This window comes from Uloborus diversus, unplaced genomic scaffold (assembly GCF_026930045.1).
Source record: "Uloborus diversus isolate 005 unplaced genomic scaffold, Udiv.v.3.1 scaffold_895, whole genome shotgun sequence".
NCBI lineage: Eukaryota > Metazoa > Arthropoda > Arachnida > Araneae > Uloboridae > Uloborus > Uloborus diversus.
Window position 1 is genome coordinate 38,755 of NW_026559116.1, and position 12,918 is coordinate 51,672.

A 12,918-nucleotide genomic window follows, 5' to 3' on the forward strand; every position below is an offset into this window, starting at 1 on the left:
CCTCTTGAAAAACTTTTGGATCTGTCCTTGTGTTGAAAATTGAAAATGTATCGATGTTTTTAGAATGGGCTCTCAGACCCAAAAACAGTGATACTTCTTCCTGAAATCGATTTGATTGATTGATATATATATATATATTTAAAGTGTATATCGTAAATGATATGGTTGTGAGGTTGTGGCAAATTTAAATTTCCGGGAAAAGGATTTCCCAGATTTCTGCCATTGCAATATTTTCCCAGTTTCATCCTTTAATCAGAACTCCCCAAAATCAGTTTTTTTTTTTTTGAGCAATCACGATTGCTTATTGCTTTCATTTAACTGTTTCGATGTGCTATCATTTTATTTTCCCACCAGCACCCTCTGCAGCATCACCGTCGACCGGCTCCTCACGGTGCTGCTCCTCTAGCGAAAACCGTCTCCAGGTTGCGTCAATATCCTACACTTACACGCATACATACACGCACGTACAAACAAACACATACATACACATGCACAAACACATACACACACTTAAACACATACATGCACACACACACGCATACATACAAACACCTACACATACATACAGACACCTACACATACACACACAACTACCCACACACTCATGCCTGCACACAGACACAAACACATATACCTACACACACATACACTTTCCCCACCACACACAAACACTCATACACACAACTACCTACACACTCATACCTGCACACAGACACAAATGCACATGCCTACACACACATACATATACCCCCTACACACAAACACGCATACCCCTCCCCCTACACGCATAAACACACGCCTACATACACACACACACACTCGTGATTGCGAAAAACATAATTTGAATGCAAGAGGTCAAAATTCTTTTTTTTTTCTTTTTTTTGTGGGGGGGGGGGGGTATTTTTTCTTTTGGGGGAAGAGGGCACCTGTTTTGGGGGGAGTTTTGGTGGTTATTTTGGGGGGATGCGCCCTTGCTCTTAGAGGGGAGGAACACCCCTTTTATGGATGAATAATCGTATTAGCGAGGATCTCATTTAAACGAAGGAACTCATGCGAAATGAACACAGCTTTTAGTTGTTTACTTTACTTTCGAAGTTTCGTTTTCCACGTAACCTCAGAAACTTGACAAAACGTGACGAGGAACAGCTATGTGATGACATGAAGGATGAACTCTCTTGACCTGTTTTGGCTCGAAGTAGAATAATCTGGCTTCGTTGAAGACATCTCATTCATTAACGGTTTAAATGCAGCTGTCGTCTTTGAAAATCTCTTTTTTTTTAAACTTCATTATGATGAAAACTTTGATTGTTGTTTTTCTCTTTTATGCGAGTAGTTAAAACAGTAAAGGAGGATTACAAGAAAATCAGTCATTTCAAAGCTTTCGGGAGGGTGGAGGGTTAAAGGGTAAAAATTTGGTGTATATTACATAGCAAAAATCAACCAAAAAAAAAAAAAACTCATATATAAAGGTAGTTTAGCAGAAAAGTATTATTTTGCATCCCAAATTCTTCAACTTTTCATAAGGGGTGCAGTTTGGCATATTTTAGAAACACAAGTTATGTAATATTTCTGTTTAACTGCAAAAGTTCATAAAACATTTTCGTTAATTTAATGAATATTGCGGGTTTAACTAGCAAACTTGACAAAAAGTCACTATGCAATTTTTTTCATACTATATAGTTTTCTATAATTTTGATTCATAAATCGATTAATTAACTAATCTTTAACTATCATCTGAAATTAAAATAAATGTACTAAAAGGTAAAGCATTGAAAAGTTTTAAAAATACTCTTCTAATTTTTCTAATGAGTCCTCTAATTAAGTTTATGAAATTAAAGTTCCCTAGTTTAAAAATCAGCCATCTAAAATATTAGAAATAATGCTTTTCGTATCCATTTTATCCTCTGTCTATCATTATCAACCACATGTTTATAACTTTTTGCGCTGGATGGTAATGACTTTTGTACGTATTTCACCTGACAAGGTATAAAATACGGCTACCCTCGTTAAAAGTTTGCACAAATTGAATAAAGGTTCACTGAATCTAAGCATAGAAAGAACAAAATTGTACAATAATGTTAAAAGTAACTCATTGCGAGTAGGGATGATATTGGCAGCAGGGGCGTGCACAGGGGGAGGGGGGAGAAGGCACACTTGTTGGCTTGTGCCGGAGTCAGAAGGGGGCCCGAGATTTTAAAATGACGGGTGTACTTTATGTAGGGATGTAGGAGTGAACAATGTAGAGGGGGGCTGTAAAAGTCAATTGTGACGGGCCCCAAAATTTCTGTGCACGCCTCTGAATGGCAGCTGTATCCCCCCCCCCCCTTTACTATGATATTAAATACACCTAATAAGGCAGCATATTTCATTATAGTCGTATTTTCCTACTTTTGGTTCCATAGGCTGATTTAGAACTGAGGGGAGGGGGGGGAGGCAGTTTTTTTCCTTGAGCAAAATTTGTTGTAATTCATTAACAACAAGAAGTTCCACAAAGAACTAAACTAGCCTACTTACTTTCCCGCATATTATTTTCGACTAAGGAAAACTTTAATTGCTTTCAAGAGTAATTAAAAATAATAGGCTTATTAAAATAAATACGTCAAATAAAAAGAATGTGCGTCACGGGACACTCGGCAGAAGTGATAACGTTCATAGGATTAAATTATTATCATTACTTAATCCTATGAAAGTAACAATTGGCTTATGGTAGCTATAATAGGTAACGAAATTTTTGCACTGTATGTTATCTAAAAATCTTGCAAAGATTGCATCAAGTACAGTTCCTTGACTTGTAGTGGCTTCTTCTGGCTTATTAATCATTTGTAATTGTAATTTGGATTGTAGAAATGATACTAAATTTTTAGCTCGATCAGAAGCAAAATTAACATTAAAATCTCCGGTTCAAATTAAAGCAGAACCTTCTTGTGTATAATTTAAAAGCTGTTTATGAATAAATTGAATATTACTTGAAATACTTTTATTTGGAGATATATATCGGGTAAGTGCAAAAGCTCGTGCGGAGTTTGTGAAAGAAAGTCATACAGTGATTAGGCAAGTAAAACTCTTTATTCAATCAATGATATATCCTCCATCATTGTATATAATCTTCTTCCAACCAGGGGCGTAGATAATGGGGGGGGACAACCCCCCCCCCCGAAACGTTAGTCTCAAAAAAAAAGAGAAAAAGAAGAGGGAAGAGAAAGAAAGAAAAAGAAAAAAAATCAAAACGACTTTTTTCTGAGTAACAAAGGTCAAAAATTCACCTTCGCTCCCCCCTCCCTAATGCCATTGAAAATCTGCTCCATGTGTGACCCTCAAGCATAAAGACGTCTCCCTCTGCTGCGAATTTTTTGATAATTGAGTGAAATTTGACACTTCGCTTTAGAAATGAGATTGATTTGTTAAATCCACGTATATGCAGCCTTTCTTTGTCATTGATTCTGCAAATTGTTAAATATATTTAATTGAATGAGCCGCGCAGTGGGAATATTGCATACAGTCGAATCTGTACATTTCGAATTTCACATTAAAGAAAAAAAATCGAGATAAAGAGTTTTGAAATACGGGGGCTTAAGAAACTTTTTATAGAAATTTGAAATATGAAAAATAATGGTGAAAATTTGAAATCGATACTAAAGACAATATGGGGCTCTTGATTAAAATTCCTCTTTATTAGTTTTGTTAGGTATTTATTCTATTATTACATTATTAAATGCTTTATTGCGAGTTTAAGGAATCATTTTGACAGTAAAAGAAACGTTAAGCATATCTTTTTCAAGAAAAAGTCTTATTGCTTTTTGGTCCCTGATTTTTTTTTTTTTTTTTTTTGATTCACTATTTATCTTCTTGAGGTTAGCAATTGCAGCAAATCTAACTTGGCCAGTATTCTACGATTTTCCTTTTTTCATCAATTGAAAAAAACTTATACTTTCTTTTCACTCCTATCATTTCGGTTTTCAAAGGAATCGCAATTTTAAGAAAGAGAGCAACCAAAGAACAGTACTAATCCAGATAACAGCGAAATGGCTTTTAACTTGAAGGACCTTTAACCATGAACTTGAAATGTTCCACTTACATATGTCAAGCCTGTGAATTTCACCCCTTTACTATCTTCTTCCAAGAAAGTGCGCGAAACGACTGTCCTTTGGTTAATCTTCCTGGAAAGCCTATTCGTGGAACGCATTTCTAACTTTTTTCCACTGCCTCCTCGGCTCTTGAAGACAATTCCTCTGTTTCTGAGTTGAAGAAAATGTTTTTGTTTGCTGCTTTAAAGATCATTGGGTTTCGAACCCAAAAATGATAGCATAACCGGAATTCGAGACGATAGAGGTTTTTGTTGGTCTGGTCTACCTGTGTGTCATAGGTCATAGACAAAACGACCTTTGCTAACCAGTATCCATTGCAATCACATTGATTTTTCTGCCAGTATTTACTGCGTTTTTTTTGGAAACGTACAGTCTGTTTAAAATAGTACATTCTAAGTGAAAGTTGTTGCATAATGAAGCGAGAAAAACCGATAACAAGCATTTTTCAATCCAAAGAAAAAAATTAAAATGACGAAAACGATTGCTCTAAAAAGAGAAAGTTAACGTCGTGTGAAGAAAACGAAGTACAGTCTGCAAAGCAGCATTATTCCCATCGGACCCTTCTGAAGGTAATTTTATTTTAATTCAAAAGAAAAACTGCATAGCAAAACATGAATAAAATGTTTAAAAACGAAATGAATCTAGATTATATCTATTAGCTTGGTTCGGATTAAAAAGTAGAAAATAAAAAAGACTTCTGTTTATAATACCCGAAATTGCTGTTGCTCTCTCAAAAAGATATTTATGTAAATTCTAAAGCAGCTAATAAAATTAAAAATAAAGACTTGAAAGGAGAACTGATGGTATGATGTTGAGCGAATAACTTTCTACCGCCAATATTTCTTCCCTAACTTTTTTATTCAAATTTTATTAACTGCTTTAGAATTAGTATAAATGTAAATACATAAAAAGCAACATCTAAATATAACGATATGAAAAGCAATTTCATATTTTGCGGGTTATAATTCAAGAAGTCTTTTTTTATTTTGTTTCATACTTTTAGTGCAAACCAAGTTAGTAAAAATAGTCTTTATAGTCTGACCATCGATGAGATTGAAAGTCAAACATACAGTTTACAGCGGAAATGGAAGTATCTATTAGTTTTCAGGGATGCCAGCTTTTGTAGATGTGTGTTAGCCTCTAAATTAAAGCAGTCACACTGAAACGAACGGAACACGCTCATTAGATATTTGATTTCCCCCTGATTTGGAAAGACTGGTTTTGACAAGACGTTGCTAGAAAATTTCACTTTAAATTAAATGGAGGGAAAAGAAAAAAAGTTGAATTTTCCACAACATTAAAAAAATAAAAAATTCTTTGCTTTTGTTTTGTTTGACACAAGTATTGGAATTGGGGCACCCCATTCCAAAGTATGTAAGATTCACCTCCCTCTTATTTTTTAATACTAAAAAAATTTACATATATGTACATACATACATACATACATATATATATATATATATATATACGTATATAGAAAAGAAGACCCCCCCCCCCCCGAAAGTCGGGTCTAGCTACGCCTCTGCTTCCAACGTTCTGGCAGCATACGGATGCCCCGATTATAAAAACTGCGTGGTTTAGATTCGAAGAACGAAGACACGACGTTTTGTAAGGCATTCAAAGGGTCAAGTTTTTTTTTTCCATTTAAATGATTTTGCAATGACCGGAATAAGTGATAATCCGATGGTGCGATATCAGGAGAATATGGTGGATGAGTTAGGACATCCCATTTTAGGCTGTTCAGTTTGCGTAGCGTCTGTCTTGAAACGTGTGGTCTACCGTTATCTTGATGAAAGACTACGCCTTTGCGATTTGACAAACTCGGACGTTTCTGTTTGATTTCTCGGTTCAGATTAGTCAATTGACGACAGTACTTGTCCGAATCAATCGTTTGGCCGACGGGGAGAAACTCAAAATAAATTATACCCTTGCAATCCCACCAAACACAGAGCATCACCTTCATCGGGTGCAAACTGGCCTTTGCCATTGCGTCACCATGTTCACCGGCCTGTTTCCATGTGCGTTTGCACTGAACATTGTTGTACAGTACCCATTTTTCATCGCCCGTCACTAATCGATCCAAAAACTGCTCGTTTTTGAGCCGCTCGAGTAAAGATACGGCAGCAGAAATTCGCTGGATTTTGTTGCTCTCGGCCAACAAATGGGGCACCCATATATCGAGCTTTAAATCAAATCCTTTTTTTTTAAACGCCGAAAAGCAGTTGATCGGTCAACGTTAAGTGCTGTAGCAACTTTCTCTGTTGAAATTCGGGGAGTATTCTGAACTAAAGAACGCAAAACGTCGCCATCAATGTCGGAAGGTCGACCTGAGCGTGGCTCGTCTTACAGCTTAAAATCTCCGCAACGAAATTTGCAAACCATTTTTCCACAGTTCGTTTAGCTGGTGCTTGATCTTGATATACGTCTTGAATGTTTTTTACGGCTGCTGCAACGTTTATTCCCTTCCGAAACTCGTAAAACATAACGTGCCGTAAATGCACTTTATCAACACTCATTTTAAAAGTAATCTTTCTCGAAGCAGTTTGTATCCGCACAAATTATTTTGATTGGAGTCAAAGCTGCACACGTCACCTTTCCAAAAAGTATGTAGATACTGGTATTAATGACAACACGTTACGCCCGTTCTATCGCCATCTATTGCAACTCCGCACGAACTTTTGAACTCACCCAATATATGTTGACAATAATAATTTCTTCAATTCAAAATTTAGAGCATTCAAAATTGCTCAAAATGATAAATAATTTTATTGTTTGATCACCATTCAGACTACTTTTAAACATAAGTTTTGATGTCAGCGTAAAAACAATAGATTAAATAACGCGTCGTTTCTAAATATTTCGTTTATCAGAAAAACCACTCAAACTTTCGAAACATTTTAAATTTTACTCTATGATAAAAAAATTAAATGTTTATTTATTATTTTTGTTTTCTCGGCCGTCCCCTACCCTCGCATTGCGGAGTCTTCGGGGATGTACCGTATTACCCCGCATTAGCTGACATGCCGGAAAAAAGCGAGGTTGACCAGCGTGCCGGGAAATTCGAATTTCCGGGCATGCCGGATAATTCAAGGTTGATTTTGAAATCACACAAAAGTAAATTTTCCCCTCTGTTTCAACCACAAAGCAAACTCTACAAGGAAAAATAATAATGAATTCTCAAAGTAATCTCCTTTTCAAAAACGAATCAATAAATTTCAGATCGTCGAGATGCACAAAATTCGTGGTAGTTTGATGATGCGTTATCTTACTATAGTTAATAAATATTTGTAAAAAATTAAACTGTTTATTAATACTAATAAACTGATCTGTACTGCCGGGCTAAGCCCAAAAATGGAATCTGCAGCTGAGCTCAAAATGAGAAATCTGAAATCACTTTTTAAATTTTTATACTTCCATGTATTTTATATAGATGCCACTTTTTCGGGAATTTTATTTTAATATTTCCCATTCACAAATATTCATAAAACAATGTATTTAGGTAGTATATGTTACAAAGAACCACCTAGTGAAAGTAATTTGGATAAAAAGTGTAGATACGAATTATACTTATGTGCTTAGCACCCCAGAATAGAACTTATATTATTATTTTTTAAAGTTGAATATATATTTGTTATAGTATTAAATTATGAGATTTTTTTTTAACCATGTTTTTTTCGGCATGCTGGAAAGGACCAGGAAAGGGTTGTTGAAAATCTGGTGACCCCCATATTTTGCGGCATACCGGCAAATGCGGGGAAATTTGGTAGTTTGTTCTAATTATGTATACCTTTTCACAGTTCAAAACCCTAAATGAAGCGAGATATTTTTTGTATAACTATTCGCAAAAATGTTTTTGTTTTGAAAATAAATTTAAACATTTAATACTGTTTTAAAATGTTAATTGTAAATAAATGTTATCACCATAAACAAACCACAAGGTTAAGCTTAGATCTGAAACGAAAAATTGGCGTATTATTACGACCAGGCTAGGATCTATATTTTACCGCCCCCCCCCCACCGGTTAGGAGCCCCAGGGACCCTAACCGCACACTTTATTGGATACCTCCTCCAAAATAATTAGCATTTTAACGAGTGATTGTTTAAGAGTCAGTTTAGATTTCATTCTGTAATGCACAAATTAAACGTTTATTTATTCTTTTTTGTTTTCGTGGTCGTCCCCAACCCCTGCGTTGCGGAGTCTGCGGGGATGAAGTTCGTTTAAAATGTGTATACCTTATCGCAGTTCAAAACCCTAAATGAAACGAGATATTTTTAGTATAACTAATCGCAAAAATGTTTTTGTTTTGAAAATAAAATTAAAGATTAAATACTGTTTTGAATATGTATTGTTTACAATGTTTTTGGTGTTATATTGTATTGTTAAACTCACCTTTCGTTAGGAGATTGCGTTACGTTGCGACGATCATCCATCTTCTGTTAGTTTCATTACTTTTCTACTATCACTTAACGCTTAAAGCTGACCCAAAGAGTAAAGAAACAGAATTTCCCCGAGCATGCACGCTTCTGTCGTATGCGCGAACGAAAGGAATGGCAGACAAGAGTTGCGCCGTTACGCGCTATGTCACAAATCGGTTTACCCTCCCATAAGAAGTTATCACTTCAAAAAAAAAAAAAAAAAAAACGCTTGTTTTTCCTCTGTTGACAAAAAATAATTCGCAATTCCAATAAACTATAGGTGGCGCTGCAGCCACTGTTTAATGGCGGATGAAAAAAGTAAAACAAACAAATGCCGTAACTTATAACTTGCTTGGACGCTTTGTGAGTGACAGTAATTTTTCATCGTGTTTTGTGGGAAGCTTTCTTTTCTATTCTTCTGAAATTACATTACACCACAAACTGTCTGAAGCCTGTAATTTACCCTAAAGAAAACACGTGGAATGGAATGTTTTACCTTTTTCGGTAGTATTGTCAAACACCGCAAGGTTGCGTATTCGAGGTCTGGAGTTGCGAATGAAAAAAAGAAAAGAATGAATTTATTTTTTCAAAAATGAATAACAATAAAATGTCAACTTAAAGAAATAATATTCCTTATCAAAAAAGAAAAAATCGTCTGCGCTTACCTTTTAAAACATAAAGGACTTTGAATTTCTCTGCCAAAAACTGTTTAAAACTGTAGAGAATAAAAACTAATCATTATATGAAATAACTATTTCACAGTAAAAACCATGGCTGCGGAGTCGGAGTCAATCTACTTTGGGGTAAAGAGTCAGAGTCGGGAGGCAAAGATTTTTGATTCAAGTACTCGGAGTATCGGAAACTCTCTCTCAAAGTCCGCAGCTCTGTCAATGTTTGCGGGGACGGAGTCGGGCCTATTTTGGGGTAAAGAAGTTGGAATCGGACTTATTTTGGGATAAAGGAGTCGGTCATTTTCCTTCCGTGTCTAAATGTTTACCAAAGCTACGGAGCGAGTGTCGGAGTCCGACTAATTTTTGGGTACAGGAGTCGGAGTCCGAGTCAACGTCTCTAAAATTCTTGGAGTCGGAGTCGGAAGATGGTCATCAAGAGCTATTTGCAAAAAAATGTGTTTGAAGAAATTTCGTCTTTGAGTTCAGAATCTACATTGACTTTTAGTTCCCTCGTAGGCGCTAATGTTAAGGGATTTGAACTGTTTAAAATCAAACAGTTAATGGTTAAAATCTAAAAGAGATTTTTTTATTCATGTTCTTAATCAAGATCTTTTTCTAACAAAGTTTGTTTGAAGCAAATTCACCTCTAAGTTTCGGATTTATATTTGAACGTGAATTTCCCCGTGGGTGCTAAGTTTTTTTGAACTGTTTAAAATTGAACGAAAAATTGTTCAACTCAAAAAGTGAAATGTGGGAATGACTGTCCTTGCCGAGATCTTTCGAACAAAAAAAAAGTTGGTTCGAATAGTTAGATTGTAACAGTATCTAGAAAATAAGTAAAAGGATATTTTCCCTCTATGTAAAAAAATTCGCTAAGTAAATTGGTTTAAATCAGGAAGTAAAATGTACTTCTTGATTTGAAGCCAATTGAACATTTATCGCGTTAAACAAGCTAGAAGTTCGACTTCAGTTTAGACACACACACAATTTATGAAAGCATCATCTATCAAGATTTTAATCTAAATCAAGGGCCGAGCAACTCCTGATCCAGTCCCCAAAGTTATTGATTTGTGATGGCAACTTAAATGACCTTGTGACTAAGACAGGTCAGTCCCCCGGTGACGGAGGTACCTTCAACGTTACAGTAACAAATCAAAGAGCCCAGGGTCAAACCAATTGGGCATCCATTCTCCAGCTCCGCATAAATACTTCCACATGAGAGATATTGTAACAATATTTTTAAACATTGATTTATTTAAAGACATTATGTTACGTACATCTATAACAACTATGCACTTTATAGAGAAAACACAACAATGACTTTACAGTTTTGAACCTTTCTCTTAGAACTCATACCATAATTTATCTTTCCTTCATCACTATGCCAAATGGGGTCGTTTCCAAAAGTTTAAAAGTATTTTTTTCTGAAAGAGCATGCTTAAAAACATAGGATCTGACCATTTTTAAATAATTTATTTACGTTTAATATTTAAAAAAAAAATTACTTAAATCGGTGCTCTTTCATCATTTAACGCTTCTGCCGATGACATCACATGCCATTCACACTGCAAAATATTTAATTCGCATCTTTACTCACGTGTATTAGCAACGATATGGTTGATAGCAAGCATAGAACGCAACATTTAATACGCTTCTTGATTATCATAACGTGGGAACATGGTAGAAAGATGCGGCAAAAGTGCATCATTTATGACGTCATCAAGACCACACCTTATTTGAAAAATCGGATATTTTAAAAAATTAATTTAAAAAAACTGTTGGGAAAATAAAAGTATTTTCTGGGTCCATGTAATTTTTTTTTTTGCTCATTCTATCCATTTCAATGACTAAAAGTAGTACTTTTGACGGAAGGAAACCACCCCATTCTGCATGTCATGGTCTCAGGCTATCATCGTATATATATCATCCTTTGTTTTGTTTTCTTTTCTTTTTTGTCATCTGCATCAGAATTTTATCTTTTAAACCGCTGTTTGTTTCAAATAGCTAATTTTCACATCCTTCAAAGACAAAAAGGTTTCTCAAGGTTGTGAGACTTTGAGTCATATTTTCAGAAAACATTTTGCTGTTGTTTTCATTCTGAAGTTTCAAGCAAAATTTCCATATCATTTCGTCTAACAGATTTTGTGATCTCGCGATAGCATAGCAATGACTCAAAAGCAAGAAGGTCAATGCTCAAGAAAGAGAAGATTAGAAAAAATAAAACGAATATTTTTGACCCAAACCGTACGTTTGAAAATATCATCAGAATAAAATTGTACTTTAAAGTTTTTTTTTTTTTTTTTTTGATATTTTATCTATACTTATAATATAAAGCTGAAGAGTTTGTTTGTTTGATCGCGCTAATGTCAGGAACTACTGGTTCGAATTGAAAAATTATTTTTCGTTGAATATTCCATTTATTGAGGAAGGCTATCGGCTATATAACATCACGCTATGACTCATAGGAGTGGAGCAGCAATAAATTCAAGTTAAATCAATAATAATCGTGTTGCATTTTTTGTTGCATTAATAGCTCGAACTTTTTTTGCCCCAATAACCTAGTCGGTAAAACACTCGGCCAGCAACCCTAGGGTCTCGAGTTCGAACCCGGCTGCAGGCGGGAAGATTTTCAGCATTTATTTACACGGCTGATTTAAAAATTAATTAATTTATAAATCAAGGATTTTCAATTATTTTCATTATTATTATTTTATTATTATTTTTTTCCTTATTTAACGGAAAACATATTTGTGGATAAGGATGTGTTTTTACTATATATTTTTATATATATATATATATATATATATATATATATATATATATATATATATATATATATATATATATATATATATATATATATATATATATATATATATATATATATATATATATATATATATATATATATATAAAATAAAGAAAACAAAATTTCAAATATTAAACAAATTATAAAGAATTAATGATGATAAAAAGGAAAATTGCAAGCAGCTATTAAATAGGAAAAGATAAAGTATGAATCCAGAGCTCATCAGCCCTGGAGGATTCATTATTTATGGTCAAAAGACCAAAAATTTAACTATGAACTAGAAGAGAATGTTTAAGCTCCAGTACATGCAATATAGAGTAACATTGGGCAAAAGCACCACTTGCTAAACTAAAAACAATAAACTGGAGCTCAAACCTAAAACTAAAAGCAGGGGTTTTCGCCTCGACTAATTAGGAAAACAAGTTCCGATAATTAGCCATCCACGGGACAGTACCTGCCTATAACAAAATTATCTTACCTTGAAATCCATATAAACAGAGCCAAATCCGAAGTTCAACCTGATAGAAATCCTTTCCAGTTGTCAACGTAAAAACAAAAATAAAATCATATCAAGATTAATCCAGAGACATACCCGTCGCCTGTTTCCCACGTGTAAAAATTCATCCACTCCGGTGATTCATATTCTATTCTATTCTATTCAAGAGTCACAACTGACTTCAACTGTATTTATGTCGAGGTCTGCATACTAGTGCCTTGCCTCCATTATTTTATATACCGATAGATGGCAGCACCATCACCGGATCGAACAGTTAATGAGAATTTAGAACTAGTCCAAGAGCTAATAGCTACCTGGTACTAGCACCCCCAGAGGTATCGTTTCATTTGGAGGACATTGAGACCACGAGCATATTTAACGTCGCCCAGTCCCCTTTAATGACGACGGTGGGTCTTCGACCAGCGGGGATCGAACCCGAGC